Genomic DNA, 6,565 nt, shown 5'->3' with positions numbered 1-6,565 from the left:
CTAGTTTTGTTGAATAGCAAATTTCCCAGTCTTTCTTTCATTACTTCCCCATCAACTCATCCCAGCTGAAACTCTAAGCAAAATTTGGGTTTGAACTACCTCCAAACAGAAATGTTTGTTCAAAAGTTCACGTTCAAAATAACTTCCTTACGGACCCCAAGTCTAGATTTTTTCAAGTTTTCTCCTGAAGCATTCCCTATGCATGGGCATAGCCACAAAGCAGCGAAGGTTTGAGATCAGAGTTTTTCTTCTAGGTGAGCTGCCAACCATGGCTGATGAGCCCCATCTGACTAAAGCAACTGGTTTCAAGGCACCAGTAACCTGCCTTTACCCCTTTTCCTGTCAGTAGAAAATGTTCTGTCAGGCTTAGATGCTAGACTTGGTTGTCAGAGGCTATTTGAGAACCAAGACATTGGGAGCACTTAATAGTAGTGGGAGTTTATCCCCATTACCACCACCCTGGTATCTTAAGGACCCAATAAGGAAAAACTATACATGTATAAAAACCAAAGTGCAAAGGAAGGCAAACTGTGCTGCTGAATAAGTAATGGAGAACTTGAGTTGTAGAGAACCTTTAAAGGTGAGTGTAGCTTGTAGGCTAATTTCAGAGTGATTGAAGTTAGCTATGTTGGTTCAGGTATCTGATGGTTGTAGGGTAATTATTTCTAAACCTGATGTGTGTATCTCCACCATGGTAAAAGGCTTCTGTATCTCCTGCCTGCTTGTGGTAGTGAGTAGCTCTGGGCCCCCAGGTCAATATTACAGATTGATAGTGCCTTCACAGTATTAAGGCAACAAAATGTCAAAACAACCCTTTGCCTTAGGATTATTATCATGGTTTCTGACATTGAGAAACAAACTGAAAACTTAGAACCACTGAATGTTGAGTATTAATTCAACACTTTAAAACTAACTCAGTTTCTGCAATTCCTCTGTTTCAAATGTGAAAACACTCCTGCGAGGATGTTTGTACAGAAGATCCATTTTAACTGGTGGGGAAATCATAATATCTTCTGGATTCCATGGTTTACTCCATAGAGGGCTCAACAACGTAAGCTGGGGGTGAGTGAATACAATGAGCTCCTGTTCCCTTGAAAGTTGCTCACAGGTCCTAATGAATTAGAGACACTGGCATGCCTTCATGATTGCGTCAATGTGTTGGGCCCAGATACATCTGAGATGTTGATGCCCAGGAGCTGCTCACACTTTCCTGCTGACTCCTTGATGAGGACAGCTTTGTGTTCTGACTCCCCCCCCCCGAAGTTCATGGTCAATTCTTTGTTGGGAAACCACTAACCCAACCAATCTCTGTATCTCATCATCTCCTGAGATTCTGCCAATAACAGTGATGTCATTGGCAAATTTATAGATGGTGTTGAGCTGTACCCAGCCAAAGTCATGTGTAGAGTGGAACAGGTGGCTAAGCACACACCTTTGAGGTGGCCTGTATTCATTGGCATGTATGAGATGTTACCACTGAACTGCACTGACTGGTAAGGAAATCAAGGATCCTGTTGCAAAAGTAGGTACAAAGGGCCAGTTTTTTTAGAAGGGATGATGGTGTTGAACACTAAGATGTAATCAATAAACAGCAGCCTGATGCTGTTCTCTAGGTGCTCCAAAGCCAGTGAGATTATGTCCACTGTAGACCTGTTGTGAAAACACTACTATTTCCCTGCAACATCTAGGCCATCAGGCTAGCATCCAATGTCTTTGACTGTTTCATAGGTTTTTCAGCCTTTTATGCATTTCCTAAATTCTGAACAAACTAGACTTTTGCAAATATAGGATACTCAAAATGTATTTAGGAATATTAACTCCACAACTAATAAGTCACGTGAAGCCATAGAAGCAGGCACGAGCAGTTGGTGGATATCACATGCCCTGGTTATGTGATCACTGATGCCAGGCAACCTCTGAAGGATATTGATAATGGCTGGAATCACATGCTTGTAATGACACTGTCCAGAAGGTGGCAATGGTAAACTACTTAAGTAGAAAAATTTGCCAAGAGCTATCATGGTCATAAGACACGGCACATGATGATGATGACCATGTACTGCTGTCACGGTGCTCTGGAGGGGGTGTTAAGGCTCGCAGATGGGTGCCGATCACGTGGATTGTTCTGTCGCTGCTAGTAATGAACATTAAATATTGGAGATAATAGTCATCCAGTTAAGTGGAGGTTACTCCATTCACACTCCCATCTTGTGTCTCAATGAATTTGGGAGGTCAGGAACTGAGTCACTTGTGAAACAATCCTGCTCTCGTAGCAGAGTATTTTTATGGTTGATTCAGTTGAGCACAATTACACAGAATCATAGTCCAGAACAGTATAGAGGGAGCACCAGACTGGCAGGCCTGTCTTTCTATTGAGACCATCTGAAGAGCTACATAAGAGTAGACAGCAGAAAAATGGGTACTTATCATTTGTCACCTAACCTTGCACCTAAAAGCCAGTCTTGAAGAAGGGTCTTGGCCCAAACTGTTGACTGTTTATTTTCCTCCAGAGAATGTAAGTAGAGACAGCATGTAGGGAGTTTATGAGGACGGATAGGCAGATGATAGTGCAAAGAAGCATGCAGCTGTATGGTTTGAGATGTGTCTATTTTAATGCAAGGAGTATCATAAGCAAGGCGGATGAACTTAGAGTGTGGATCACTATGTAGAACTATGATGTTGTGGTCATTACAGAGACTTAGGTGTCTCAGGGGCAGGAATGGCTGCTGGGTGTGCGGGCTTTAGATGTTTCAAAAAGGAGAGGGAGGGAAGCAAAAGAGGTGGGGGAGTGGAACTGCTAATCGGGTAGTATCATGGCTGCAGAAAAGGAGTAAGTCATGGAGGTATTGTCTGCTGAGTCATTGTGGGTGGAAGTCAGAAACAGGAAGGGGGCAATATCTCTACTGTTTTTTATAGCACCCCAATAGGAACAGAGATGTCGAGGAGCAGACAGGGAGGCAGATCCTGGAATGGTGTAATAATAATAGGGTTGTTGTGATGGATGATTTTAACTTTCCTAATGTTGACTGGCATCTCCTTACCACAAGGAGTTTAGATGGGGTGAAGTTTCTTAAGTGTTCAGAAAGGTTTTCTGACACAATACTCTATGTAGATAAGCCAATTAGAAGAGAAACTGTACTTGATCTGGTATTGGGAAATGAACCTGGTCAGGTATCAGATCTCTCAGTGAGAGTGCGTTTTGGAGGTGTTGATCACAACTCTCTCTCCTTTTCCATAGCACTGGAGAGGGATTGAAGCAGACAATTTGAAAAAGCATTTAATTGGGGTAGGTTGAAATATGATGCTATTAGGCAGAAGCCTGAGAACATAATTCGGGAGCAGATTTTCTCAGGAAAATGCATGGCAGAAATGTGGCAAATGTTCAGGGAACATTTGTATGGCATTCTGCATTGGTATGTAGCTTTGATGCAGGGAAAGGATGGTAACATAAAAGAACCATGTTATACAAAGAAAATCTAGTAAAGAAGAAAAGCTTACGAAAGGTTCAAGAAACTAGGTACTGTTAGAGCTGTAGAAAATTACATGAAATTAGGAGAGCTAGAAGGGGCCATGAGAACACCTTGGTGAACAGGATTAAGGAAAACCCCCGAGACATTTTACAAATATGTGAAGACCAAGAAGATGAGCCATGTGAGGATAGGACCAATCAGGATTGAGAGTGGAAACATGTGCATGGAGCCGAGGAGGTAGCGGAGGTACTTAACAGTATCTATTCACCAGGCAAAAAGACCTTGGCAATTATGGGGATGATTTACAGCGCAATGAAACACTTGAGTGTTTAGACATTAAGAAAGATGATGTGCTGGAGATCTTGAAAGGTATTAAGTTAGATAAGTCACCAGAACCAGATGAGTTATTCCCCAGGCTACTGTGGGAAGTGAGGGAGGAGATTGCTGAGTCTTGCAATGACCTTTGCATTCATCAGTAGGGACGGGAGAAATGCCACAGGATTAGAAGGTTGCAAACTTTGTTCCCTTATTCAAGAAAGGGAGTAGCGATAACTCAGGAAATTATAGACCAGTGAATCTCACTTCGGTGGTGGTCCTGAGAGGCAGTATTTATGAGCATTTAGAGAGACATAATCTGATTAGGAATAGTCAGCATAGCTTTGTCAAGGGCAGGTATTGCCTTACGAACCTGATTGAATTCTTTGAGGATGCAACACAACACATTGATGAAGGTAGAGTAGTGAATGTAGTGTGTATGAATTTCAGTAAGGCATTTGATAAGGTTCCCCATGAGAGGCTCATTCAGAAACTAAGGAGGTATGGGATTCAAGGAGACCTTGCTTTGTGGGTCCAAAGTTGGCTTTCCCACAGAAGGGAAAGGGTGGTTGTAGATGGTTCATATTCTGTATGGAGGTTGGTGACCAGTGGCGTTAGGCAGGAATCTGTTCTGCAACTCTTCCTCTTTGTGATTTTTATAAATGACCTGGATGAGGAAGTAGAAGTGTGGGTTAGTAAGTTGGCTGATGTCACAAAAGTTGGGGGTGTTGTGGATAGTCTGGAGGGTTGTCAGAGGTTACAGCATGACACCGATAGGATGCAAATCTGGGCTGATAAATAGCGGATGGAGTTCAACCCAAATAAATGTGAAGTGGTTAATTTTGGTAGGTCAAATTTGAAGACAGAAATAATATTAGTGGTAAGACTCTTGGCAGTGTGGAGGATCAGCGAGATCTTGGGATCTTTGTCCTTAGGACACTCAAAGCTGCTGTCCAGATTGTCAGTGTTGTTAAGAAGGCATATGGTGTGTTGACCTTCAGTAATTGAGGAATTGAGTTCAAGAGCCACAAGGTAAAGTTACAGTTATTTAAAACCTTAGTTAGACCCCACTTGGAATATTGTGTTCATTTCTGTTCCCCTCACTGCAGGAATGGGTACTATAGAGAGAGTGCAGAGGAGATTTGCAAGGATGTTGCCTGCATTGGAAAGTAAGCCTCATGAGAATAGGTTGAGTGACTTGGCCTTTTCTCCTTAGAGCAACGGAGGATGAGTGGTGACCTGATAGAGGTGTGTAAGATGATGAGAGGCATTGACCATGTGGACAGCCAGAGGCTTTTTCATAGGGGTGAACTGACTAACATGAGGGGATGTAGTTTTAAGGTACATAGATGTAGCTAAAAGGGGGATGTCAGAGGTAAGTTTTTCACACAGAGTGGCAGGTGTGTGGAATGCACTGCCAGCAATGGTGGTAGAGACGAACACAATAGGGTCTTTTAGAGACCCTTAGATAGGCACATGGAGCTTAGAAAAATAGATGGCTATGTGGTAGGGAAATTCAAGGCAGTTTCCAGAGTATGTTACATGGTCTGTAATGTTCCTGTAGATTTTTATGTTTATGTATGTTACCAGTGAATACAGGCCCAAAGTTGCCAAATGCTTCTCATATGTTAACCCCTTCATTCCCAGAATCATCCTTGTGAACCTCCTCTGGATTCTCTCCAATGCCAAAACATCCTTTCTGAGATATGGGGCCCTATTGTGCGGATAGCCAGACACTTCTTCCCAGGGATGAAATGACTAACATGAGGCACCATAGTTTTAAGGATCTTGGAAGCAGTTACAGAGGGGATGACGGGTAGATTTTTCACGCAGAGAGTGGTGAATGGTGGAGGTGGATACAATAGGGTTTTTTAAGAGACTCTTAAATAGGTATATGGAGCTTAGAAAAATATGTGGCAGGATAATTCTAGGCAGTTTCTAGAGTAGGTTACATGGTCGGTACAACATTGTGGGCTGAAGGGCCTGTAACGTACTGTAGATTTCTATGTTCTATGTTCAAAAACTATTGAGAATACTCCAAGTGCAGCCTGCCTTGTGTCTTATAAAGCCTTAGTATTATCTCCTTGTTTTTATATTCCATTCCCCTTGGAATAAATGCCAGCATTGCATTTGCCTTCTTTACCGCAGACTCAACCTGTAAAATAACCTTCTGGGATTCTTGCTGGAGGACTCTGAAGTCCCTCTGTGCCTCTGATGTTTGAATATTCTCTATGTTTAGAGAATAGTCTGCACTATTGTTCCTTTTACTAAAATACATTATCATACATTTCCCAACACTGTATTCCATCTGAACTTTACAGCAGAGTAAAGATATGACCATGGATATTACAGTGAAGCCCTTCAGCCCACAAGGTTGTGCTGACCTTTTAACTTACTCTAAGATCAATCTAACTCTTCCCTCCTTAATTTAATTTTTCTATCATCCATTTTTCTAATGCCTCTAATGTTCCATGCACCTACTCTTATGTTTGTTCTTGATAAAAGACAAACTTAGCATGATAAAGCTAACAAATCTATATTCAGGACACTCTAGTCATGGCTTCCAGCTCTACACCAGAATGTGCAACCAGTTCGCTAATGTCACCACTGATTCTGGGTGAAGTTGGCCATTGGGGACTGCAGTTCTTTGTTATGGACTTACAGAATAACATATCTTCACCTTTAAATAAAGACAAACACAATACTATGTCCTCATAAACCTGCAAGAAACAATAATGCTTTCCAACAAAGACATTTACATGAACTACAATTCTATTGAG

The sequence above is a fragment of the Hypanus sabinus genome, chromosome 4 (assembly GCF_030144855.1).
Source record: "Hypanus sabinus isolate sHypSab1 chromosome 4, sHypSab1.hap1, whole genome shotgun sequence".
Lineage (NCBI taxonomy): Eukaryota > Metazoa > Chordata > Chondrichthyes > Myliobatiformes > Dasyatidae > Hypanus > Hypanus sabinus.
This window is presented reverse-complemented; position numbering follows the sequence as displayed.